General features: G+C 49.4%; 28 non-coding genes across 28 annotated transcripts; 9 read left to right on the top strand and 19 right to left on the bottom strand.

Moving 5' to 3' along the window:
- Nucleotides 1-91: 91 nt before the first annotated feature.
- Trnap-ugg (transfer RNA proline (anticodon UGG)) lies at nucleotides 92-163 on the bottom strand. The gene has a single exon. It is a non-coding gene; the product is annotated as a tRNA-Pro (tRNA).
- A 1634-nt stretch (nucleotides 164-1797) lies between these two features.
- Nucleotides 1798-1869, bottom strand: Trnap-cgg (transfer RNA proline (anticodon CGG)). Its single transcript has one exon. It is a non-coding gene; the product is annotated as a tRNA-Pro (tRNA).
- A 236-nt stretch (nucleotides 1870-2105) lies between these two features.
- On the top strand, nucleotides 2106-2178 carry Trnav-uac (transfer RNA valine (anticodon UAC)). The gene has a single exon. It is a non-coding gene; the product is annotated as a tRNA-Val (tRNA).
- Nucleotides 2179-2781: 603 nt separating this feature from the next.
- Trnap-ugg (transfer RNA proline (anticodon UGG)) lies at nucleotides 2782-2853 on the bottom strand. Its single transcript has one exon. It is a non-coding gene; the product is annotated as a tRNA-Pro (tRNA).
- Nucleotides 2854-4485: 1632 nt separating this feature from the next.
- Nucleotides 4486-4557, bottom strand: Trnap-cgg (transfer RNA proline (anticodon CGG)). The gene has a single exon. It is a non-coding gene; the product is annotated as a tRNA-Pro (tRNA).
- A 236-nt stretch (nucleotides 4558-4793) lies between these two features.
- Nucleotides 4794-4866, top strand: Trnav-uac (transfer RNA valine (anticodon UAC)). Its single transcript has one exon. It is a non-coding gene; the product is annotated as a tRNA-Val (tRNA).
- Nucleotides 4867-5472: 606 nt separating this feature from the next.
- On the bottom strand, nucleotides 5473-5544 carry Trnap-ugg (transfer RNA proline (anticodon UGG)). The gene has a single exon. It is a non-coding gene; the product is annotated as a tRNA-Pro (tRNA).
- A 1632-nt stretch (nucleotides 5545-7176) lies between these two features.
- On the bottom strand, nucleotides 7177-7248 carry Trnap-cgg (transfer RNA proline (anticodon CGG)). Its single transcript has one exon. It is a non-coding gene; the product is annotated as a tRNA-Pro (tRNA).
- A 235-nt stretch (nucleotides 7249-7483) lies between these two features.
- Trnav-uac (transfer RNA valine (anticodon UAC)) lies at nucleotides 7484-7556 on the top strand. Its single transcript has one exon. It is a non-coding gene; the product is annotated as a tRNA-Val (tRNA).
- Nucleotides 7557-8158: 602 nt separating this feature from the next.
- On the bottom strand, nucleotides 8159-8230 carry Trnap-ugg (transfer RNA proline (anticodon UGG)). Its single transcript has one exon. It is a non-coding gene; the product is annotated as a tRNA-Pro (tRNA).
- A 1633-nt stretch (nucleotides 8231-9863) lies between these two features.
- On the bottom strand, nucleotides 9864-9935 carry Trnap-cgg (transfer RNA proline (anticodon CGG)). The gene has a single exon. It is a non-coding gene; the product is annotated as a tRNA-Pro (tRNA).
- Nucleotides 9936-10170: 235 nt separating this feature from the next.
- Trnav-uac (transfer RNA valine (anticodon UAC)) lies at nucleotides 10171-10243 on the top strand. The gene has a single exon. It is a non-coding gene; the product is annotated as a tRNA-Val (tRNA).
- Nucleotides 10244-10846: 603 nt separating this feature from the next.
- On the bottom strand, nucleotides 10847-10918 carry Trnap-ugg (transfer RNA proline (anticodon UGG)). The gene has a single exon. It is a non-coding gene; the product is annotated as a tRNA-Pro (tRNA).
- A 1632-nt stretch (nucleotides 10919-12550) lies between these two features.
- Trnap-cgg (transfer RNA proline (anticodon CGG)) lies at nucleotides 12551-12622 on the bottom strand. The gene has a single exon. It is a non-coding gene; the product is annotated as a tRNA-Pro (tRNA).
- Nucleotides 12623-12857: 235 nt separating this feature from the next.
- On the top strand, nucleotides 12858-12930 carry Trnav-uac (transfer RNA valine (anticodon UAC)). Its single transcript has one exon. It is a non-coding gene; the product is annotated as a tRNA-Val (tRNA).
- A 603-nt stretch (nucleotides 12931-13533) lies between these two features.
- On the bottom strand, nucleotides 13534-13605 carry Trnap-ugg (transfer RNA proline (anticodon UGG)). Its single transcript has one exon. It is a non-coding gene; the product is annotated as a tRNA-Pro (tRNA).
- A 1632-nt stretch (nucleotides 13606-15237) lies between these two features.
- Nucleotides 15238-15309, bottom strand: Trnap-cgg (transfer RNA proline (anticodon CGG)). Its single transcript has one exon. It is a non-coding gene; the product is annotated as a tRNA-Pro (tRNA).
- A 235-nt stretch (nucleotides 15310-15544) lies between these two features.
- On the top strand, nucleotides 15545-15617 carry Trnav-uac (transfer RNA valine (anticodon UAC)). The gene has a single exon. It is a non-coding gene; the product is annotated as a tRNA-Val (tRNA).
- Nucleotides 15618-16220: 603 nt separating this feature from the next.
- Nucleotides 16221-16292, bottom strand: Trnap-ugg (transfer RNA proline (anticodon UGG)). The gene has a single exon. It is a non-coding gene; the product is annotated as a tRNA-Pro (tRNA).
- Nucleotides 16293-17924: 1632 nt separating this feature from the next.
- Trnap-cgg (transfer RNA proline (anticodon CGG)) lies at nucleotides 17925-17996 on the bottom strand. Its single transcript has one exon. It is a non-coding gene; the product is annotated as a tRNA-Pro (tRNA).
- A 235-nt stretch (nucleotides 17997-18231) lies between these two features.
- Trnav-uac (transfer RNA valine (anticodon UAC)) lies at nucleotides 18232-18304 on the top strand. Its single transcript has one exon. It is a non-coding gene; the product is annotated as a tRNA-Val (tRNA).
- Nucleotides 18305-18907: 603 nt separating this feature from the next.
- On the bottom strand, nucleotides 18908-18979 carry Trnap-ugg (transfer RNA proline (anticodon UGG)). Its single transcript has one exon. It is a non-coding gene; the product is annotated as a tRNA-Pro (tRNA).
- A 1632-nt stretch (nucleotides 18980-20611) lies between these two features.
- Nucleotides 20612-20683, bottom strand: Trnap-cgg (transfer RNA proline (anticodon CGG)). Its single transcript has one exon. It is a non-coding gene; the product is annotated as a tRNA-Pro (tRNA).
- A 235-nt stretch (nucleotides 20684-20918) lies between these two features.
- On the top strand, nucleotides 20919-20991 carry Trnav-uac (transfer RNA valine (anticodon UAC)). Its single transcript has one exon. It is a non-coding gene; the product is annotated as a tRNA-Val (tRNA).
- A 603-nt stretch (nucleotides 20992-21594) lies between these two features.
- On the bottom strand, nucleotides 21595-21666 carry Trnap-ugg (transfer RNA proline (anticodon UGG)). The gene has a single exon. It is a non-coding gene; the product is annotated as a tRNA-Pro (tRNA).
- Nucleotides 21667-23291: 1625 nt separating this feature from the next.
- Trnap-cgg (transfer RNA proline (anticodon CGG)) lies at nucleotides 23292-23363 on the bottom strand. The gene has a single exon. It is a non-coding gene; the product is annotated as a tRNA-Pro (tRNA).
- A 235-nt stretch (nucleotides 23364-23598) lies between these two features.
- Trnav-uac (transfer RNA valine (anticodon UAC)) lies at nucleotides 23599-23671 on the top strand. Its single transcript has one exon. It is a non-coding gene; the product is annotated as a tRNA-Val (tRNA).
- Nucleotides 23672-24274: 603 nt separating this feature from the next.
- Nucleotides 24275-24346, bottom strand: Trnap-ugg (transfer RNA proline (anticodon UGG)). The gene has a single exon. It is a non-coding gene; the product is annotated as a tRNA-Pro (tRNA).
- Nucleotides 24347-24965: the final 619 nt, after the last annotated feature.

The raw sequence follows: 24965 nt of genomic DNA on the forward strand, positions 1-24965 counted from the left end.
TATCCACGTGCTATAACAGGCGTCTACTCTTCATTGAGGAGCTGCAACCGGGGCTGAGTTCCACCTACTCTTCAGCACGGTCAAAATGGCAGGGCTCGTCCGGGATTTGAACCCGGGACCTCCTGCACCCAAAGCAGGAATCATACCCCTAGACCAACGAGCCACCTGCCTGGAGCAGTCAAGTTAATCCCAAGTAGTGGACCTCACAGGGAACACACACTTTCACGTGAATTCGCAAGATAAACGCTTTCTGCAGGCAGCACTCACCAATGATGAGAAGAATATTAAAGGGCAACGAATAAAAAGGGAAATAACTTCATCGAACACTGCTTATGAACAGCCGGCAGTGCTTCAGTTTCGGTATGTGGTTTCTCAGGTTAAGAGAAGGCGAATGCACTAAACAAAAGAACATCGGGAAACCAAGCACCAACTCATAACGAAAAGATTGCACAATATACTGCAAGTAAAATTTCCACAAGACGGATACTGAAGACGCCGCAGACAAAAGAATTATTCTATGCAGTAACGATTATCTAGGAAGCATAAATTGCATGTGCTGCTCCACCACACAAATTCTTTTGATACTGTTTTACTTATTCTAAATTTTCATTGCCTGATCGTCTCTAGAATACTGTGTGGTATCCTGGTTTCCAACAGCGATAGTAGTAAGTAAATCGACTACAAAGTCTTTCAAAGTAGGCCAGACACAACAAAAAAAACAATCGGAGTTGCGCGTAGCTCATGTCATTCTGCTTTCAAAGGTGAATCTGCGGCTGGGAGTAGTGGCGTACTCCTGTAATCCAAGCTAACTGGGAGGGCCGTTGTGTGGGAGAGATCTGGAAACAACTACAGATTCGGCCGTTCCATGAGCTCAGGAATGGCCGCGATGCCTTCATTGAGCTCTGCAGATCGACATATGACAGCGTGGAAATTTCGGCAAGCGGTGGCTAAGGGTTAAGAGAAGCCAAACGCACTAAACACTAGAAAGTCGGGAAACCGAAGCTCATAACGAAAAGATTGCGGAATGCAGTGCGGAAGCAAAACTTCGAGAAGACCAACTCTGAAGCCATCGGCGCGCTAGTAATTATTCCTCGCAAGAAGCGATCATGTAGGAAGAGCGAGCCGAGGGTGTCGCTCGACCACACAATAAATTTTTGCTTAATCCAAATTTGCAATACCGGTTCGACACTAGAATATGCGCATTGGTTCTTCCAAAAGCGATAGTAAAAAGCACGTCGACCGCAGTGTCATTTAGGGTAGTGAGTCAGACATGGGGAGGATATAAGGCGGGTGGAATATGCAACGACGGGGGGCATTGCAGGGCGGCGCCGGCTTCTTGCGCTGCGGCGCGCCGGTGCCGGCGGCGGATTGGCTGGGCTGCTGGTGCCTCCATGTAGAGCTGCCGCCGAGCCCAGGCACCGTGCCGCTAACGAAGCGATTGCCTTTGGTGACATCTTTTGCAATAACGACTGCGCGAATCGACGGTATCTCGTAAGGAAAGAAAGAGCAGCAGCTGCCGCCGAGCCCAGGCGCCGTGCCTAACACGCAGAAGGTCCCTGGTTCGATTGCGGGCGGAAACCCGTTTCCGTCGCACTCAGCAAGACACTTGCTACGATCTCTGCAGTGACCACTTAAATCAACTTCAAACGTTCCACCAGCAGGGTGCACATGGCTCAAATGAAACATGAAACTGTTTCAGAACTGGTTGTCGGATTTTAGCGCTGACTTGGAGGCCTGGAAATGCGCGAAACAGCCGCCGCCATGCGATTTGTTACCACACCGTTGTACAAAACGCAAGGGCTCGTCCGGGATTTGAACCCGGGACCTCCTGCACCCGAAGCAGGAATCATACCCCTAGACCAACGAGCCTGTCCGTTCCGAAAACGCACTGCATGTGAATGACGCCACCTTTGATGGTCTCACCCTGTAGGGCTGCAGCTCGCCCAGCGTTCTCCCTGTCTGTCGCGGTTGGATTGTTTTCATCGACGTCTTTTACTATAGGAACTTCACGAATCGGAGGGGAGCTCGTAGCCGATGCCCTTTCTAACACAGAAGAAAAACTGTTGCTATTACGAGTCTCCGGGTGGTACACGAAAAGAACCGTCGTTTCCGTGGTGTAGCGGTTATCACGTCTGCTTTACACGCAGAAGGTCCCCGGTTCGATCCCGGGCGGGAACACAACAATTTTAATCTATATTTCGGATTTCATTCCGAGATGACCTCACGTCCGCGTATGCAGAGACAAGCAATGTCGTATGCTAGACGGATAGGGCGTCATTTTACTGTCAAATACTGTTGCTCTCTTATTGCACCGGTATTTGGTAACTGGGAACGCCCCTAGCTCCATTATGGCTGGCAAAATTTATAATCCGGTTCTTCAGGGCTACTTCAAGTGCGCTTGCTACTGGCTTTCCTGAGCTCACCCTACTCGCCTTGTCACAGCTCTGTCAAAGTGTGATGCTAACTAATAATGAGAAACTCTTAGCCACTCTCAATCTTACATGCCACCACACCTTTGTTGTTGCCGTCGTTAGTAAGATGAGGGTAGACTGTCGCACAGTTAAGCTGAATCTCCACTCACGGTGCACATATTCCGCAAAGACAACCTTGCTTTCCGTTGCATGCAAAATTACCGTCTGCGTTTCTACCGAATTCCACCTACGTACTTTACTGGTGCCGCATTCTTGTTATATCCACGTGCTATAACAGGCGTCTACTCTTCATTGAGGAGCTGCAACCGGGGCTGAGTTCCACCTACTCTTCAGCACGGTCAAAATGGCAGGGCTCGTCCGGGATTTGAACCCGGGACCTCCTGCACCCAAAGCAGGAATCATACCCCTAGACCAACGAGCCACCTGCCTGGAGCAGTCAAGTTAATCCAAGTAGTGGACCTCACAGGGAACACACACTTTCACGTGAATTCGCAAGATAAACGCTTTCTGCAGGCAGCACTCACCAATGATGAGAAGAATATTAAAGGCAACGAATAAAAAGGGAAATAACTTCATCGAACACTGCTTATGAACAGCCGGCAGTGCTTCAGTTTCGGTATGTGGTTTCTCAGGGTTAAGAGAAGGCGAATGCACTAAACAAAAGAACATCGGGAAACCAAGCACCAACTCATAACGAAAAGATTGCACAATATACTGCAAGTAAAATTTCCACAAGACGGATACTGAAGACGCCGCAGACAAAAGAATTATTCTATGCAGTAACGATTATCTAGGAAGCATAAATTGCATGTGCTGCTCCACCACACAAATTCTTTTGATACTGTTTTACTTATTCTAAATTTTCATTGCCTGATCGTCTCTAGAATACTGTGTGGTATCCTGGTTTCCAACAGCGATAGTAGTAAGTAAATCGACTACAAAGTCTTTCAAAGTAGGGCCAGACACAACAAAAAAACAATCGGAGTTGCGCGTAGCTCATGTCATTCTGCTTTCAAAGGTGAATCTGCGGCTGGGAGTAGTGGCGTACTCCTGTAATCCAAGCTACTGGGAGGCCGTTGTGTGGGAGAGATCTGGAAACAACTACAGATTCGGCCGTTCCATGAGCTCAGGAATGGCCGCGATGCCTTCATTGAGCTCTGCAGATCGACATATGACAGCGTGGAAATTTCGGCAAGCGGTGGCTAAGGGTTAAGAGAAGCCAAACGCACTAAACACTAGAAAGTCGGGAAACCGAAGCTCATAACGAAAAGATTGCGGAATGCAGTGCGGAAGCAAAACTTCGAGAAGACCAACTCTGAAGCCATCGGCGCGCTAGTAATTATTCCTCGCAAGAAGCGATCATGTAGGAAGAGCGAGCCGAGGGTGTCGCTCGACCACACAATAAATTTTTGCTTAATCCAAATTTGCAATACCGGTTCGACACTAGAATATGCGCATTGGTTCTTCCAAAAGCGATAGTAAAAAGCACGTCGACCGCAGTGTCATTTAGGGTAGTGAGTCAGACATGGGGAGGATATAAGGCGGGTGGAATATGCAACGACGGGGGGCATTGCAGGGCGGGCGCCGGCTTCTTGCGCTGCGGCGCGCCGGTGCCGGCGGCGGATTGGCTGGGCTGCTGGTGCCTCCATGTAGAGCTGCCGCCGAGCCCAGGCACCGTGCCGCTAACGAAGCGATTGCCTTTGGTGACATCTTTTGCAATAACGACTGCGCGAATCGACGGTATCTCGTAAGGAAAGAAAGAGCAGCAGCTGCCGCCGAGCCCAGGCGCCGTGCCTAACACGCAGAAGGTCCCTGGTTCGATTGCGGGCGGAAACCCGTTTCCGTCGCACTCAGCAAGACACTTGCTACGATCTCTGCAGTGACCACTTAAATCAACTTCAAACGTTCCACCAGCAGGGTGCACATGGCTCAAATGAAACATGAAACTGTTTCAGAACTGGTTGTCGGATTTTAGCGCTGACTTGGAGGCCTGGAAATGCGCGAAACAGCCGCCGCCATGCGATTTGTTACCACACCCGTTGTACAAAACGCAGGGCTCGTCCGGGATTTGAACCCGGGACCTCCTGCACCCGAAGCAGGAATCATACCCCTAGACCAACGAGCCTGTCCGTTCCGAAAACGCACTGCATGTGAATGACGCCACCTTTGATGGTCTCACCCTGTAGGGCTGCAGCTCGCCCAGCGTTCTCCCTGTCTGTCGCGGTTGGATTGTTTTCATCGACGTCTTTTACTATAGGAACTTCACGAATCGGAGGGAGCTCGTAGCCGATGCCCTTTCTAACACAGAAGAAAAAACTGTTGCTATTACGAGTCTCCGGGTGGTACACGAAAAGAACCGTCGTTTCCGTGGTGTAGCGGTTATCACGTCTGCTTTACACGCAGAAGGTCCCCGGTTCGATCCCGGGCGGGAACACAACAATTTTAAATCTATATTTCGGATTTCATTCCGAGATGACCTCACGTCCGCGTATGCAGAGACAAGCAATGTCGTATGCTAGACGGATAGGGCGTCATTTTACTGTCAAATACTGTTGCTCTCTTATTGCACCGGTATTTGGTAACTGGGAACGCCCCTAGCTCCATTATGGCTGGCAAAATTTATAATCCGGTTCTTCAGGGCTACTTCAAGTGCGCTTGCTACTGGCTTTCCTGAGCTCACCCTACTCGCCTTGTCACAGCTCTGTCAAAGTGTGATGCTAACTAATAATGAGAAAACTCTTAGCCACTCTCAATCTTACATGCCACCACACCTTTGTTGTTGCCGTCGTTAGTAAGATGAGGGTAGACTGTCGCACAGTTAAGCTGAATCTCCACTCACGGTGCACATATTCCGCAAAGACAAACCTTGCTTTCCGTTGCATGCAAAATTACCGTCTGCGTTTCTACCGAATTCCACCTACGTACTTTACTGGTGCCGCATTCTTGTTATATCCACGTGCTATAACAGGCGTCTACTCTTCATTGAGGAGCTGCAACCGGGGCTGAGTTCCACCTACTCTTCAGCACGGTCAAAATGGCAGGGCTCGTCCGGGATTTGAACCCGGGACCTCCTGCACCCAAAGCAGGAATCATACCCCTAGACCAACGAGCCACCTGCCTGGAGCAGTCAAGTTAATCCCAAGTAGTGGACCTCACAGGGAACACACACTTTCACGTGAATTCGCAAGATAAACGCTTTCTGCAGGCAGCACTCACCAATGATGAGAAGAATATTAAAGGCAACGAATAAAAAGGGAAATAACTTCATCGAACACTGCTTATGAACAGCCGGCAGTGCTTCAGTTTCGGTATGTGGTTTCTCAGGGTTAAGAGAAGGCGAATGCACTAAACAAAAGAACATCGGGAAACCAAGCACCAACTCATAACGAAAAGATTGCACAATATACTGCAAGTAAAATTTCCACAAGACGGATACTGAAGACGCCGCAGACAAAAGAATTATTCTATGCAGTAACGATTATCTAGGAAGCATAAATTGCATGTGCTGCTCCACCACACAAATTCTTTTGATACTGTTTTACTTATTCTAAATTTTCATTGCCTGATCGTCTCTAGAATACTGTGTGGTATCCTGGTTTCCAACAGCGATAGTAGTAAGTAAATCGACTACAAAGTCTTTCAAAGTAGCCAGACACAACAAAAAAACAATCGGAGTTGCGCGTAGCTCATGTCATTCTGCTTTCAAAGGTGAATCTGCGGCTGGGAAGTAGTGGCGTACTCCTGTAATCCAAGCTACTGGGAGGCCGTTGTGTGGGAGAGATCTGGAAACAACTACAGATTCGGCCGTTCCATGAGCTCAGGAATGGCCGCGATGCCTTCATTGAGCTCTGCAGATCGACATATGACAGCGTGGAAATTTCGGCAAGCGGTGGCTAAGGGTTAAGAGAAGCCAAACGCACTAAACACTAGAAAGTCGGGAAACCGAAGCTCATAACGAAAAGATTGCGGAATGCAGTGCGGAAGCAAAACTTCGAGAAGACCAACTCTGAAGCCATCGGCGCGCTAGTAATTATTCCTCGCAAGAAGCGATCATGTAGGAAGAGCGAGCCGAGGGTGTCGCTCGACCACACAATAAATTTTTGCTTAATCCAAATTTGCAATACCGGTTCGACACTAGAATATGCGCATTGGTTCTTCCAAAAGCGATAGTAAAAAGCACGTCGACCGCAGTGTCATTTAGGGTAGTGAGTCAGACATGGGGAGGATATAAGGCGGGTGGAATATGCAACGACGGGGGGCATTGCAGGGCGGGCGCCGGCTTCTTGCGCTGCGGCGCGCCGGTGCCGGCGGCGGATTGGCTGGGCTGCTGGTGCCTCCATGTAGAGCTGCCGCCGAGCCCAGGCACCGTGCCGCTAACGAAGCGATTGCCTTTGGTGACATCTTTTGCAATAACGACTGCGCGAATCGACGGTATCTCGTAAGGAAAGAAAGAGCAGCAGCTGCCGCCGAGCCCAGGCGCCGTGCCTAACACGCAGAAGGTCCCTGGTTCGATTGCGGGCGGAAACCCGTTTCCGTCGCACTCAGCAAGACACTTGCTACGATCTCTGCAGTGACCACTTAAATCAACTTCAAACGTTCCACCAGCAGGGTGCACATGGCTCAAATGAAACATGAAACTGTTTCAGAACTGGTTGTCGGATTTTAGCGCTGACTTGGAGGCCTGGAAATGCGCGAAACAGCCGCCGCCATGCGATTTGTTACCACACCGTTGTACAAAACGCAAGGGCTCGTCCGGGATTTGAACCCGGGACCTCCTGCACCCGAAGCAGGAATCATACCCCTAGACCAACGAGCCTGTCCGTTCCGAAAACGCACTGCATGTGAATGACGCCACCTTTGATGGTCTCACCCTGTAGGGCTGCAGCTCGCCCAGCGTTCTCCCTGTCTGTCGCGGTTGGATTGTTTTCATCGACGTCTTTTACTATAGGAACTTCACGAATCGGAGGGAGCTCGTAGCCGATGCCCTTTCTAACACAGAAGAAAAACTGTTGCTATTACGAGTCTCCGGGTGGTACACGAAAAGAACCGTCGTTTCCGTGGTGTAGCGGTTATCACGTCTGCTTTACACGCAGAAGGTCCCCGGTTCGATCCCGGGCGGGAACACAACAATTTTAATCTATATTTCGGATTTCATTCCGAGATGACCTCACGTCCGCGTATGCAGAGACAAGCAATGTCGTATGCTAGACGGATAGGGCGTCATTTTACTGTCAAATACTGTTGCTCTCTTATTGCACCGGTATTTGGTAACTGGGAACGCCCCTAGCTCCATTATGGCTGGCAAAATTTATAATCCGGTTCTTCAGGGCTACTTCAAGTGCGCTTGCTACTGGCTTTCCTGAGCTCACCCTACTCGCCTTGTCACAGCTCTGTCAAAGTGTGATGCTAACTAATAATGAGAAACTCTTAGCCACTCTCAATCTTACATGCCACCACACCTTTGTTGTTGCCGTCGTTAGTAAGATGAGGGTAGACTGTCGCACAGTTAAGCTGAATCTCCACTCACGGTGCACATATTCCGCAAAGACAACCTTGCTTTCCGTTGCATGCAAAATTACCGTCTGCGTTTCTACCGAATTCCACCTACGTACTTTACTGGTGCCGCATTCTTGTTATATCCACGTGCTATAACAGGCGTCTACTCTTCATTGAGGAGCTGCAACCGGGCTGAGTTCCACCTACTCTTCAGCACGGTCAAAATGGCAGGGCTCGTCCGGGATTTGAACCCGGGACCTCCTGCACCCAAAGCAGGAATCATACCCCTAGACCAACGAGCCACCTGCCTGGAGCAGTCAAGTTAATCCCAAGTAGTGGACCTCACAGGGAACACACACTTTCACGTGAATTCGCAAGATAAACGCTTTCTGCAGGCAGCACTCACCAATGATGAGAAGAATATTAAAGGCAACGAATAAAAAGGGAAATAACTTCATCGAACACTGCTTATGAACAGCCGGCAGTGCTTCAGTTTCGGTATGTGGTTTCTCAGGGTTAAGAGAAGGCGAATGCACTAAACAAAAGAACATCGGGAAACCAAGCACCAACTCATAACGAAAAGATTGCACAATATACTGCAAGTAAAATTTCCACAAGACGGATACTGAAGACGCCGCAGACAAAAGAATTATTCTATGCAGTAACGATTATCTAGGAAGCATAAATTGCATGTGCTGCTCCACCACACAAATTCTTTTGATACTGTTTTACTTATTCTAAATTTTCATTGCCTGATCGTCTCTAGAATACTGTGTGGTATCCTGGTTTCCAACAGCGATAGTAGTAAGTAAATCGACTACAAAGTCTTTCAAAGTAGGCCAGACACAACAAAAAAAACAATCGGAGTTGCGCGTAGCTCATGTCATTCTGCTTTCAAAGGTGAATCTGCGGCTGGGAGTAGTGGCGTACTCCTGTAATCCAAGCTACTGGGAGGCCGTTGTGTGGGAGAGATCTGGAAACAACTACAGATTCGGCCGTTCCATGAGCTCAGGAATGGCCGCGATGCCTTCATTGAGCTCTGCAGATCGACATATGACAGCGTGGAAATTTCGGCAAGCGGTGGCTAAGGGTTAAGAGAAGCCAAACGCACTAAACACTAGAAAGTCGGGAAACCGAAGCTCATAACGAAAAGATTGCGGAATGCAGTGCGGAAGCAAAACTTCGAGAAGACCAACTCTGAAGCCATCGGCGCGCTAGTAATTATTCCTCGCAAGAAGCGATCATGTAGGAAGAGCGAGCCGAGGGTGTCGCTCGACCACACAATAAATTTTTGCTTAATCCAAATTTGCAATACCGGTTCGACACTAGAATATGCGCATTGGTTCTTCCAAAAGCGATAGTAAAAAGCACGTCGACCGCAGTGTCATTTAGGGTAGTGAGTCAGACATGGGGAGGATATAAGGCGGGTGGAATATGCAACGACGGGGGGCATTGCAGGGCGGGCGCCGGCTTCTTGCGCTGCGGCGCGCCGGTGCCGGCGGCGGATTGGCTGGGCTGCTGGTGCCTCCATGTAGAGCTGCCGCCGAGCCCAGGCACCGTGCCGCTAACGAAGCGATTGCCTTTGGTGACATCTTTTGCAATAACGACTGCGCGAATCGACGGTATCTCGTAAGGAAAGAAAGAGCAGCAGCTGCCGCCGAGCCCAGGCGCCGTGCCTAACACGCAGAAGGTCCCTGGTTCGATTGCGGGCGGAAACCCGTTTCCGTCGCACTCAGCAAGACACTTGCTACGATCTCTGCAGTGACCACTTAAATCAACTTCAAACGTTCCACCAGCAGGGTGCACATGGCTCAAATGAAACATGAAACTGTTTCAGAACTGGTTGTCGGATTTTAGCGCTGACTTGGAGGCCTGGAAATGCGCGAAACAGCCGCCGCCATGCGATTTGTTACCACACCGTTGTACAAAACGCAAGGGCTCGTCCGGGATTTGAACCCGGGACCTCCTGCACCCGAAGCAGGAATCATACCCCTAGACCAACGAGCCTGTCCGTTCCGAAAACGCACTGCATGTGAATGACGCCACCTTTGATGGTCTCACCCTGTAGGGCTGCAGCTCGCCCAGCGTTCTCCCTGTCTGTCGCGGTTGGATTGTTTTCATCGACGTCTTTTACTATAGGAACTTCACGAATCGGAGGGAGCTCGTAGCCGATGCCCTTTCTAACACAGAAGAAAAACTGTTGCTATTACGAGTCTCCGGGTGGTACACGAAAAGAACCGTCGTTTCCGTGGTGTAGCGGTTATCACGTCTGCTTTACACGCAGAAGGTCCCCGGTTCGATCCCGGGCGGGAACACAACAATTTTAATCTATATTTCGGATTTCATTCCGAGATGACCTCACGTCCGCGTATGCAGAGACAAGCAATGTCGTATGCTAGACGGATAGGGCGTCATTTTACTGTCAAATACTGTTGCTCTCTTATTGCACCGGTATTTGGTAACTGGGAACGCCCCTAGCTCCATTATGGCTGGCAAAATTTATAATCCGGTTCTTCAGGGCTACTTCAAGTGCGCTTGCTACTGGCTTTCCTGAGCTCACCCTACTCGCCTTGTCACAGCTCTGTCAAAGTGTGATGCTAACTAATAATGAGAAACTCTTAGCCACTCTCAATCTTACATGCCACCACACCTTTGTTGTTGCCGTCGTTAGTAAGATGAGGGTAGACTGTCGCACAGTTAAGCTGAATCTCCACTCACGGTGCACATATTCCGCAAAGACAACCTTGCTTTCCGTTGCATGCAAAATTACCGTCTGCGTTTCTACCGAATTCCACCTACGTACTTTACTGGTGCCGCATTCTTGTTATATCCACGTGCTATAACAGGCGTCTACTCTTCATTGAGGAGCTGCAACCGGGGCTGAGTTCCACCTACTCTTCAGCACGGTCAAAATGGCAGGGCTCGTCCGGGATTTGAACCCGGGACCTCCTGCACCCAAAGCAGGAATCATACCCCTAGACCAACGAGCCACCTGCCTGGAGCAGTCAAGTTAATCCCAAGTAGTGGACCTCACAGGGAACACACACTTTCACGTGAATTCGCAAGATAAACGCTTTCTGCAGGCAGCACTCACCAATGATGAGAAGAATATTAAAGGCAACGAATAAAAAGGGAAATAACTTCATCGAACACTGCTTATGAACAGCCGGCAGTGCTTCAGTTTCGGTATGTGGTTTCTCAGGGTTAAGAGAAGGCGAATGCACTAAACAAAAGAACATCGGGAAACCAAGCACCAACTCATAACGAAAAGATTGCACAATATACTGCAAGTAAAATTTCCACAAGACGGATACTGAAGACGCCGCAGACAAAAGAATTATTCTATGCAGTAACGATTATCTAGGAAGCATAAATTGCATGTGCTGCTCCACCACACAAATTCTTTTGATACTGTTTTACTTATTCTAAATTTTCATTGCCTGATCGTCTCTAGAATACTGTGTGGTATCCTGGTTTCCAACAGCGATAGTAGTAAGTAAATCGACTACAAAGTCTTTCAAAGTAGGCCAGACACAACAAAAAAACAATCGGAGTTGCGCGTAGCTCATGTCATTCTGCTTTCAAAGGTGAATCTGCGGCTGGGAGTAGTGGCGTACTCCTGTAATCCAAGCTACTGGGAGGCCGTTGTGTGGGAGAGATCTGGAAACAACTACAGATTCGGCCGTTCCATGAGCTCAGGAATGGCCGCGATGCCTTCATTGAGCTCTGCAGATCGACATATGACAGCGTGGAAATTTCGGCAAGCGGTGGCTAAGGGTTAAGAGAAGCCAAACGCACTAAACACTAGAAAGTCGGGAAACCGAAGCTCATAACGAAAAGATTGCGGAATGCAGTGCGGAAGCAAAACTTCGAGAAGACCAACTCTGAAGCCATCGGCGCGCTAGTAATTATTCCTCGCAAGAAGCGATCATGTAGGAAGAGCGAGCCGAGGGTGTCGCTCGACCACACAATAAATTTTTGCTTAATCCAAATTTGCAATACCGGTTCGACACTAGAATATGCGCATTGGTTCTTCCAAAAGCGATAGTAAAAAGCACGTCGACCGCAGTGTCATTTAGGGTAGTGAGTCAGACATGGGGAGGATATAAGGCGGGTGGAATATGCAACGACGGGGGGCATTGCAGGGCGGGCGCCGGCTTCTTGCGCTGCGGCGCGCCGGTGCCGGCGGCGGATTGGCTGGGCTGCTGGTGCCTCCATGTAGAGCTGCCGCCGAGCCCAGGCACCGTGCCGCTAACGAAGCGATTGCCTTTGGTGACATCTTTTGCAATAACGACTGCGCGAATCGACGGTATCTCGTAAGGAAAGAAAGAGCAGCAGCTGCCGCCGAGCCCAGGCGCCGTGCCTAACACGCAGAAGGTCCCTGGTTCGATTGCGGGCGGAAACCCGTTTCCGTCGCACTCAGCAAGACACTTGCTACGATCTCTGCAGTGACCACTTAAATCAACTTCAAACGTTCCACCAGCAGGGTGCACATGGCTCAAATGAAACATGAAACTGTTTCAGAACTGGTTGTCGGATTTTAGCGCTGACTTGGAGGCCTGGAAATGCGCGAAACAGCCGCCGCCATGCGATTTGTTACCACACCGTTGTACAAAACGCAAGGGCTCGTCCGGGATTTGAACCCGGGACCTCCTGCACCCGAAGCAGGAATCATACCCCTAGACCAACGAGCCTGTCCGTTCCGAAAACGCACTGCATGTGAATGACGCCACCTTTGATGGTCTCACCCTGTAGGGCTGCAGCTCGCCCAGCGTTCTCCCTGTCTGTCGCGGTTGGATTGTTTTCATCGACGTCTTTTACTATAGGAACTTCACGAATCGGAGGGAGCTCGTAGCCGATGCCCTTTCTAACACAGAAGAAAAACTGTTGCTATTACGAGTCTCCGGGTGGTACACGAAAAGAACCGTCGTTTCCGTGGTGTAGCGGTTATCACGTCTGCTTTACACGCAGAAGGTCCCCGGTTCGATCCCGGGCGGGAACACAACAATTTTAATCTATATTTCGGATTTCATTCCGAGATGACCTCACGTCCGCGTATGCAGAGACAAGCAATGTCGTATGCTAGACGGATAGGGCGTCATTTTACTGTCAAATACTGTTGCTCTCTTATTGCACCGGTATTTGGTAACTGGGAACGCCCCTAGCTCCATTATGGCTGGCAAAATTTATAATCCGGTTCTTCAGGGCTACTTCAAGTGCGCTTGCTACTGGCTTTCCTGAGCTCACCCTACTCGCCTTGTCACAGCTCTGTCAAAGTGTGATGCTAACTAATAATGAGAAACTCTTAGCCACTCTCAATCTTACATGCCACCACACCTTTGTTGTTGCCGTCGTTAGTAAGATGAGGGTAGACTGTCGCACAGTTAAGCTGAATCTCCACTCACGGTGCACATATTCCGCAAAGACAACCTTGCTTTCCGTTGCATGCAAAATTACCGTCTGCGTTTCTACCGAATTCCACCTACGTACTTTACTGGTGCCGCATTCTTGTTATATCCACGTGCTATAACAGGCGTCTACTCTTCATTGAGGAGCTGCAACCGGGGCTGAGTTCCACCTACTCTTCAGCACGGTCAAAATGGCAGGGCTCGTCCGGGATTTGAACCCGGGACCTCCTGCACCCAAAGCAGGAATCATACCCCTAGACCAACGAGCCACCTGCCTGGAGCAGTCAAGTTAATCCCAAGTAGTGGACCTCACAGGGAACACACACTTTCACGTGAATTCGCAAGATAAACGCTTTCTGCAGGCAGCACTCACCAATGATGAGAAGAATATTAAAGGCAACGAATAAAAAGGGAAATAACTTCATCGAACACTGCTTATGAACAGCCGGCAGTGCTTCAGTTTCGGTATGTGGTTTCTCAGGGTTAAGAGAAGGCGAATGCACTAAACAAAAGAACATCGGGAAACCAAGCACCAACTCATAACGAAAAGATTGCACAATATACTGCAAGTAAAATTTCCACAAGACGGATACTGAAGACGCCGCAGACAAAAGAATTATTCTATGCAGTAACGATTATCTAGGAAGCATAAATTGCATGTGCTGCTCCACCACACAAATTCTTTTGATACTGTTTTACTTATTCTAAATTTTCATTGCCTGATCGTCTCTAGAATACTGTGTGGTATCCTGGTTTCCAACAGCGATAGTAGTAAGTAAATCGACTACAAAGTCTTTCAAAGTAGGCCAGACACAACAAAAAAACAATCGGAGTTGCGCGTAGCTCATGTCATTCTGCTTTCAAAGGTGAATCTGCGGCTGGGAGTAGTGGCGTACTCCTGTAATCCAAGCTACTGGGAGGCCGTTGTGTGGGAGAGATCTGGAAACAACTACAGATTCGGCCGTTCCATGAGCTCAGGAATGGCCGCGATGCCTTCATTGAGCTCTGCAGATCGACATATGACAGCGTGGAAATTTCGGCAAGCGGTGGCTAAGGGTTAAGAGAAGCCAAACGCACTAAACACTAGAAAGTCGGGAAACCGAAGCTCATAACGAAAAGATTGCGGAATGCAGTGCGGAAGCAAAACTTCGAGAAGACCAACTCTGAAGCCATCGGCGCGCTAGTAATTATTCCTCGCAAGAAGCGATCATGTAGGAAGAGCGAGCCGAGGGTGTCGCTCGACCACACAATAAATTTTTGCTTAATCCAAATTTGCAATACCGGTTCGACACTAGAATATGCGCATTGGTTCTTCCAAAAGCGATAGTAAAAAGCACGTCGACCGCAGTGTCATTTAGGGTAGTGAGTCAGACATGGGGAGGATATAAGGCGGGTGGAATATGCAACGACGGGGGGCATTGCAGGGCGGGCGCCGGCTTCTTGCGCTGCGGCGCGCCGGTGCCGGCGGCGGATTGGCTGGGCTGCTGGTGCCTCCATGTAGAGCTGCCGCCGAGCCCAGGCACCGTGCCGCTAACGAAGCGATTGCCTTTGGTGACATCTTTTGCAATAACGACTGCGCGAATCGACGGTATCTCGTAAGGAAAGAAAGAGCAGCAGCTGCCGCCGAGCCCAGGCGCCGTGCCTAACACGCAGAAGGTCCCTGGTTCGATTGCGGGCGGAAACCCGTTTCCGTCGCACTCAGCAAGACACTTGCTACGATCTCTGCAGTGACCACTTAAATCAACTTCAAACGTTCCACCAGCAGGGTGCACATGGCTCAAATGAAACATGAAACTGTTTCAGAACTGGTTGTCGGATTTTAGCGCTGACTTGGAGGCCTGGAAATGCGCGAAACAGCCGCCGCCATGCGATTTGTTACCACACCGTTGTACAAAACGCAAGGGCTCGTCCGGGATTTGAACCCGGGACCTCCTGCACCCGAAGCAGGAATCATACCCCTAGACCAACGAGCCTGTCCGTTCCGAAAACGCACTGCATGTGAATGACGCCACCTTTGATGGTCTCACCCTGTAGGGCTGCAGCTCGCCCAGCGTTCTCCCTGTCTGTCGCGGTTGGATTGTTTTCATCGACGTCTTTTACTATAGGAACTTCACGAATCGGAGGGAGCTCGTAGCCGATGCCCTTTCTAACACAGAAGAAAAACTGTTGCTATTACGAGTCTCCGGGTGGTACACGAAAAGAACCGTCGTTTCCGTGGTGTAGCGGTTATCACGTCTGCTTTACACGCAGAAGGTCCCCGGTTCGATCCCGGGCGGGAACACAACAATTTTAATCTATATTTCGGATTTCATTCCGAGATGACCTCACGTCCGCGTATGCAGAGACAAGCAATGTCGTATGCTAGACGGATAGGGCGTCATTTTACTGTCAAATACTGTTGCTCTCTTATTGCACCGGTATTTGGTAACTGGGAACGCCCCTAGCTCCATTATGGCTGGCAAAATTTATAATCCGGTTCTTCAGGGCTACTTCAAGTGCGCTTGCTACTGGCTTTCCTGAGCTCACCCTACTCGCCTTGTCACAGCTCTGTCAAAGTGTGATGCTAACTAATAATGAGAAACTCTTAGCCACTCTCAATCTTACATGCCACCACACCTTTGTTGTTGCCGTCGTTAGTAAGATGAGGGTAGACTGTCGCACAGTTAAGCTGAATCTCCACTCACGGTGCACATATTCCGCAAAGACAACCTTGCTTTCCGTTGCATGCAAAATTACCGTCTGCGTTTCTACCGAATTCCACCTACGTACTTTACTGGTGCCGCATTCTTGTTATATCCACGTGCTATAACAGGCGTCTACTCTTCATTGAGGAGCTGCAACCGGGGCTGAGTTCCACCTACTCTTCAGCACGGTCAAAATGGCAGGGCTCGTCCGGGATTTGAACCCGGGACCTCCTGCACCCAAAGCAGGAATCATACCCCTAGACCAACGAGCCACCTGCCTGGAGCAGTCAAGTTAATCCCAAGTAGTGGACCTCACAGGGAACACACACTTTCACGTGAATTCGCAAGATAAACGCTTTCTGCAGGCAGCACTCACCAATGATGAGAAGAATATTAAAGGCAACGAATAAAAAGGGAAATAACTTCATCGAACACTGCTTATGAACAGCCGGCAGTGCTTCAGTTTCGGTATGTGGTTTCTCAGGGTTAAGAGAAGGCGAATGCACTAAACAAAAGAACATCGGGAAACCAAGCACCAACTCATAACGAAAAGATTGCACAATATACTGCAAGTAAAATTTCCACAAGACGGATACTGAAGACGCCGCAGACAAAAGAATTATTCTATGCAGTAACGATTATCTAGGAAGCATAAATTGCATGTGCTGCTCCACCACACAAATTCTTTTGATACTGTTTTACTTATTCTAAATTTTCATTGCCTGATCGTCTCTAGAATACTGTGTGGTATCCTGGTTTCCAACAGCGATAGTAGTAAGTAAATCGACTACAAAGTCTTTCAAAGTAGGCCAGACACAACAAAAAAACAATCGGAGTTGCGCGTAGCTCATGTCATTCTGCTTTCAAAGGTGAATCTGCGGCTGGGAGTAGTGGCGTACTCCTGTAATCCAAGCTACTGGGAGGCCGTTGTGTGGGAGAGATCTGGAAACAACTACAGATTCGGCCGTTCCATGAGCTCAGGAATGGCCGCGATGCCTTCATTGAGCTCTGCAGATCGACATATGACAGCGTGGAAATTTCGGCAAGCGGTGGCTAAGGGTTAAGAGAAGCCAAACGCACTAAACACTAGAAAGTCGGGAAACCGAAGCTCATAACGAAAAGATTGCGGAATGCAGTGCGGAAGCAAAACTTCGAGAAGACCAACTCTGAAGCCATCGGCGCGCTAGTAATTATTCCTCGCAAGAAGCGATCATGTAGGAAGAGCGAGCCGAGGGTGTCGCTCGACCACACAATAAATTTTTGCTTAATCCAAATTTGCAATACCGGTTCGACACTAGAATATGCGCATTGGTTCTTCCAAAAGCGATAGTAAAAAGCACGTCGACCGCAGTGTCATTTAGGGTAGTGAGTCAGACATGGGGAGGATATAAGGCGGGTGGAATATGCAACGACGGGGGGCATTGCAGGGCGGGCGCCGGCTTCTTGCGCTGCGGCGCGCCGGTGCCGGCGGCGGATTGGCTGGGCTGCTGGTGCCTCCATGTAGAGCTGCCGCCGAGCCCAGGCACCGTGCCGCTAACGAAGCGATTGCCTTTGGTGACATCTTTTGCAATAACGACTGCGCGAATCGACGGTATCTCGTAAGGAAAGAAAGAGCAGCAGCTGCCGCCGAGCCCAGGCGCCGTGCCTAACACGCAGAAGGTCCCTGGTTCGATTGCGGGCGGAAACCCGTTTCCGTCGCACTCAGCAAGACACTTGCTACGATCTCTGCAGTGACCACTTAAATCAACTTCAAACGTTCCACCAGCAGGGTGCACATGGCTCAAATGAAACATGAAACTGTTTCAGAACTGGTTGTCGGATTTTAGCGCTGACTTGGAGGCCTGGAAATGCGCGAAACAGCCGCCGCCATGCGATTTGTTACCACACCGTTGTACAAAACGCAAGGGCTCGTCCGGGATTTGAACCCGGGACCTCCTGCACCCGAAGCAGGAATCATACCCCTAGACCAACGAGCCTGTCCGTTCCGAAAACGCACTGCATGTGAATGACGCCACCTTTGATGGTCTCACCCTGTAGGGCTGCAGCTCGCCCAGCGTTCTCCCTGTCTGTCGCGGTTGGATTGTTTTCATCGACGTCTTTTACTATAGGAACTTCACGAATCGGAGGGAGCTCGTAGCCGATGCCCTTTCTAACACAGAAGAAAAACTGTTGCTATTACGAGTCTCCGGGTGGTACACGAAAAGAACCGTCGTTTCCGTGGTGTAGCGGTTATCACGTCTGCTTTACACGCAGAAGGTCCCCGGTTCGATCCCGGGCGGGAACACAACAATTTTAATCTATATTTCGGATTTCATTCCGAGATGACCTCACGTCCGCGTATGCAGAGACAAGCAATGTCGTATGCTAGACGGATAGGGCGTCATTTTACTGTCAAATACTGTTGCTCTCTTATTGCACCGGTATTTGGTAACTGGGAACGCCCCTAGCTCCATTATGGCTGGCAAAATTTATAATCCGGTTCTTCAGGGCTACTTCAAGTGCGCTTGCTACTGGCTTTCCTGAGCTCACCCTACTCGCCTTGTCACAGCTCTGTCAAAGTGTGATGCTAACTAATAATGAGAAACTCTTAGCCACTCTCAATCTTACATGCCACCACACCTTTGTTGTTGCCGTCGTTAGTAAGATGAGGGTAGACTGTCGCACAGTTAAGCTGAATCTCCACTCACGGTGCACATATTCCGCAAAGACAACCTTGCTTTCCGTTGCATGCAAAATTACCGTCTGCGTTTCTACCGAATTCCACCTACGTACTTTACTGGTGCCGCATTCTTGTTATATCCACGTGCTATAACAGGCGTCTACTCTTCATTGAGGAGCTGCAACCGGGGCTGAGTTCCACCTACTCTTCAGCACGGTCAAAATGGCAGGGCTCGTCCGGGATTTGAACCCGGGACCTCCTGCACCCAAAGCAGGAATCATACCCCTAGACCAACGAGCCACCTGCCTGGAGCAGTCAAGTTAATCCCAAGTAGTGGACCTCACAGGGAACACACACTTTCACGTGAATTCGCAAGATAAACGCTTTCTGCAGGCAGCACTCACCAATGATGAGAAGAATATTAAAGGCAACGAATAAAAAGGGAAATAACTTCATCGAACACTGCTTATGAACAGCCGGCAGTGCTTCAGTTTCGGTATGTGGTTTCTCAGGGTTAAGAGAAGGCGAATGCACTAAACAAAAGAACATCGGGAAACCAAGCACCAACTCATAACGAAAAGATTGCACAATATACTGCAAGTAAAATTTCCACAAGACGGATACTGAAGACGCCGCAGACAAAAGAATTATTCTATGCAGTAACGATTATCTAGGAAGCATAAATTGCATGTGCTGCTCCACCACACAAATTCTTTTGATACTGTTTTACTTATTCTAAATTTTCATTGCCTGATCGTCTCTAGAATACTGTGTGGTATCCTGGTTTCCAACAGCGATAGTAGTAAGTAAATCGACTACAAAGTCTTTCAAAGTAGGCCAGACACAACAAAAAAACAATCGGAGTTGCGCGTAGCTCATGTCATTCTGCTTTCAAAGGTGAATCTGCGGCTGGGAGTAGTGGCGTACTCCTGTAATCCAAGCTACTGGGAGGCCGTTGTGTGGGAGAGATCTGGAAACAACTACAGATTCGGCCGTTCCATGAGCTCAGGAATGGCCGCGATGCCTTCATTGAGCTCTGCAGATCGACATATGACAGCGTGGAAATTTCGGCAAGCGGTGGCTAAGGGTTAAGAGAAGCCAAACGCACTAAACACTAGAAAGTCGGGAAACCGAAGCTCATAACGAAAAGATTGCGGAATGCAGTGCGGAAGCAAAACTTCGAGAAGACCAACTCTGAAGCCATCGGCGCGCTAGTAATTATTCCTCGCAAGAAGCGATCATGTAGGAAGAGCGAGCCGAGGGTGTCGCTCGACCACACAATAAATTTTTGCTTAATCCAAATTTGCAATACCGGTTCGACACTAGAATATGCGCATTGGTTCTTCCAAAAGCGATAGTAAAAAGCACGTCGACCGCAGTGTCATTTAGGGTAGTGAGTCAGACATGGGGAGGATATAAGGCGGGTGGAATATGCAACGACGGGGGGCATTGCAGGGCGGGCGCCGGCTTCTTGCGCTGCGGCGCGCCGGTGCCGGCGGCGGATTGGCTGGGCTGCTGGTGCCTCCATGTAGAGCTGCCGCCGAGCCCAGGCACCGTGCCGCTAACGAAGCGATTGCCTTTGGTGACATCTTTTGCAATAACGACTGCGCGAATCGACGGTATCTCGTAAGGAAAGAAAGAGCAGCAGCTGCCGCCGAGCCCAGGCGCCGTGCCTAACACGCAGAAGGTCCCTGGTTCGATTGCGGGCGGAAACCCGTTTCCGTCGCACTCAGCAAGACACTTGCTACGATCTCTGCAGTGACCACTTAAATCAACTTCAAACGTTCCACCAGCAGGGTGCACATGGCTCAAATGAAACATGAAACTGTTTCAGAACTGGTTGTCGGATTTTAGCGCTGACTTGGAGGCCTGGAAATGCGCGAAACAGCCGCCGCCATGCGATTTGTTACCACACCGTTGTACAAAACGCAAGGGCTCGTCCGGGATTTGAACCCGGGACCTCCTGCACCCGAAGCAGGAATCATACCCCTAGACCAACGAGCCTGTCCGTTCCGAAAACGCACTGCATGTGAATGACGCCACCTTTGATGGTCTCACCCTGTAGGGCTGCAGCTCGCCCAGCGTTCTCCCTGTCTGTCGCGGTTGGATTGTTTTCATCGACGTCTTTTACTATAGGAACTTCACGAATCGGAGGGAGCTCGTAGCCGATGCCCTTTCTAACACAGAAGAAAAACTGTTGCTATTACGAGTCTCCGGGTGGTACACGAAAAGAACCGTCGTTTCCGTGGTGTAGCGGTTATCACGTCTGCTTTACACGCAGAAGGTCCCCGGTTCGATCCCGGGCGGGAACACAACAATTTTAATCTATATTTCGGATTTCATTCCGAGATGACCTCACGTCCGCGTATGCAGAGACAAGCAATGTCGTATGCTAGACGGATAGGGCGTCATTTTACTGTCAAATACTGTTGCTCTCTTATTGCACCGGTATTTGGTAACTGGGAACGCCCCTAGCTCCATTATGGCTGGCAAAATTTATAATCCGGTTCTTCAGGGCTACTTCAAGTGCGCTTGCTACTGGCTTTCCCGAGCTCACCCTACTCGCCTTGTCACAGCTCTGTCAAAGTGTGATGCTAACTAATAATGAGAAACTCTTAGCCACTCTCAATCTTACATGCCACCACACCTTTGTTGTTGCCGTCGTTAGTAAGATGAGGGTAGACTGTCGCACAGTTAAGCTGAATCTCCACTCACGGTGCACATATTCCGCAAAGACAACCTTGCTTTCCGTTGCATGCAAAATTACCGTCTGCGTTTCTACCGAATTCCACCTACGTACTTTACTGGTGCCGCATTCTTGTTATATCCACGTGCTATAACAGGCGTCTACTCTTCATTGAGGAGCTGCAACCGGGGCTGAGTTCCACCTACTCTTCAGCACGGTCAAAATGGCGGGGCTCGTCCGGGATTTGAACCCGGGACCTCCTGCACCCAAAGCAGGAATCATACCCCTAGACCAACGAGCCACCTGCCTGGAGCAGTCAAGTTAATCCCAAGTAGTGGACCTCACAGGGAACACACACTTTCACGTGAATTCGCAAGATAAACGCTTTCTGCAGGCAGCACTCACCAATGATGAGAAGAATATTAAAGGCAACGAATAAAAAGGGAAATAACTTCATCGAACACTGCTTATGAACAGCCGGCAGTGCTTCAGTTTCGGTATGTGGTTTCTCAGGGTTAAGAGAAGGCGAATGCACTAAACAAAAGAACATCGGGAAACCAAGCACCAACTCATAACGAAAAGATTGCACAATATACTGCAAGTAAAATTTCCACAAGACGGATACTGAAGACGCCGCAGACAAAAGAATTATTCTATGCAGTAACGATTATCTAGGAAGCATAAATTGCATGTGCTGCTCCACCACACAAATTCTTTTGATACTGTTTTACTTATTCTAAATTTTCATTGCCTGATCGTCTCTAGAATACTGTGTGGTATCCTGGTTTCCAACAGCGATAGTAGTAAGTAAATCGACTACAAAGTCTTTCAAAGTAGGCCAGACACAACAAAAAAACAATCGGAGTTGCGCGTAGCTCATGTCATTCTGCTTTCAAAGGTGAATCTGCGGCTGGGAGTAGTGGCGTACTCCTGTAATCCAAGCTACTGGGAGGCCGTTGTGTGGGAGAGATCTGGAAACAACTACAGATTCGGCCGTTCCATGAGCTCAGGAATGGCCGCGATGCCTTCATTGAGCTCTGCAGATCGACATATGACAGCGTGGAAATTTCGGCAAGCGGTGGCTAAGGGTTAAGAGAAGCCAAACGCACTAAACACTAGAAAGTCGGGAAACCGAAGCTCATAACGAAAAGATTGCGGAATGCAGTGCGGAAGCAAAACTTCGAGAAGACCAACTCTGAAGCCATCGGCGCGCTAGTAATTATTCCTCGCAAGAAGCGATCATGTAGGAAGAGCGAGCCGAGGGTGTCGCTCGACCACACAATAAATTTTTGCTTAATCCAAATTTGCAATACCGGTTCGACACTAGAATATGCGCATTGGTTCTTCCAAAAGCGATAGTAAAAAGCACGTCGACCGCAGTGTCATTTAGGGTAGTGAGTCAGACATGGGGAGGATATAAGGCGGGTGGAATATGCAACGACGGGGGGCATTGCAGGGCGGGCGCCGGCTTCTTGCGCTGCGGCGCGCCGGTGCCGGCGGCGGATTGGCTGGGCTGCTGGTGCCTCCATGTAGAGCTGCCGCCGAGCCCAGGCACCGTGCCGCTAACGAAGCGATTGCCTTTGGTGACATCTTTTGCAATAACGACTGCGCGAATCGACGGTATCTCGTAAGGAAAGAAAGAGCAGCAGCTGCCGCCGAGCCCAGGCGCCGTGCCTAACACGCAGAAGGTCCCTGGTTCGATTGCGGGCGGAAACCCGTTTCCGTCGCACTCAGCAAGACACTTGCTACGATCTCTGCAGTGACCACTTAAATCAACTTCAAACGTTCCACCAGCAGGGTGCACATGGCTCAAATGAAACTGTTTCAGAACTGGTTGTCGGATTTTAGCGCTGACTTGGAGGCCTGGAAATGCGCGAAACAGCCGCCGCCATGCGATTTGTTACCACACCGTTGTACAAAACGCAAGGGCTCGTCCGGGATTTGAACCCGGGACCTCCTGCACCCGAAGCAGGAATCATACCCCTAGACCAACGAGCCTGTCCGTTCCGAAAACGCACTGCATGTGAATGACGCCACCTTTGATGGTCTCACCCTGTAGGGCTGCAGCTCGCCCAGCGTTCTCCCTGTCTGTCGCGGTTGGATTGTTTTCATCGACGTCTTTTACTATAGGAACTTCACGAATCGGAGGGAGCTCGTAGCCGATGCCCTTTCTAACACAGAAGAAAAACTGTTGCTATTACGAGTCTCCGGGTGGTACACGAAAAGAACCGTCGTTTCCGTGGTGTAGCGGTTATCACGTCTGCTTTACACGCAGAAGGTCCCCGGTTCGATCCCGGGCGGGAACACAACAATTTTAATCTATATTTCGGATTTCATTCCGAGATGACCTCACGTCCGCGTATGCAGAGACAAGCAATGTCGTATGCTAGACGGATAGGGCGTCATTTTACTGTCAAATACTGTTGCTCTCTTATTGCACCGGTATTTGGTAACTGGGAACGCCCCTAGCTCCATTATGGCTGGCAAAATTTATAATCCGGTTCTTCAGGGCTACTTCAAGTGCGCTTGCTACTGGCTTTCCTGAGCTCACCCTACTCGCCTTGTCACAGCTCTGTCAAAGTGTGATGCTAACTAATAATGAGAAACTCTTAGCCACTCTCAATCTTACATGCCACCACACCTTTGTTGTTGCCGTCGTTAGTAAGATGAGGGTAGACTGTCGCACAGTTAAGCTGAATCTCCACTCACGGTGCACATATTCCGCAAAGACAACCTTGCTTTCCGTTGCATGCAAAATTACCGTCTGCGTTTCTACCGAATTCCACCTACGTACTTTACTGGTGCCGCATTCTTGTTATATCCACGTGCTATAACAGGCGTCTACTCTTCATTGAGGAGCTGCAACCGGGGCTGAGTTCCACCTACTCTTCAGCACGGTCAAAATGGCAGGGCTCGTCCGGGATTTGAACCCGGGACCTCCTGCACCCAAAGCAGGAATCATACCCCTAGACCAACGAGCCACCTGCCTGGAGCAGTCAAGTTAATCCCAAGTAGTGGACCTCACAGGGAACACACACTTTCACGTGAATTCGCAAGATAAACGCTTTCTGCAGGCAGCACTCACCAATGATGAGAAGAATATTAAAGGCAACGAATAAAAAGGGAAATAACTTCATCGAACACTGCTTATGAACAGCCGGCAGTGCTTCAGTTTCGGTATGTGGTTTCTCAGGGTTAAGAGAAGGCGAATGCACTAAACAAAAGAACATCGGGAAACCAAGCACCAACTCATAACGAAAAGATTGCACAATATACTGCAAGTAAAATTTCCACAAGACGGATACTGAAGACGCCGCAGACAAAAGAATTATTCTATGCAGTAACGATTATCTAGGAAGCATAAATTGCATGTGCTGCTCCACCACACAAATTCTTTTGATACTGTTTTACTTATTCTAAATTTTCATTGCCTGATCGTCTCTAGAATACTGTGTGGTATCCTGGTTTCCAACAGCGATAGTAGTAAGTAAATCGACTACAAAGTCTTTCAAAGTAGGCCAGACACAACAAAAAAACAATCGGAGTTGCGCGTAGCTCATGTCATTCTGCTTTCAAAGGTGAATCTGCGGCTGGGAGTAG

The sequence above is a fragment of the Schistocerca cancellata genome, unplaced genomic scaffold (genome assembly GCF_023864275.1).
Source record: "Schistocerca cancellata isolate TAMUIC-IGC-003103 unplaced genomic scaffold, iqSchCanc2.1 HiC_scaffold_659, whole genome shotgun sequence".
Lineage (NCBI taxonomy): Eukaryota > Metazoa > Arthropoda > Insecta > Orthoptera > Acrididae > Schistocerca > Schistocerca cancellata.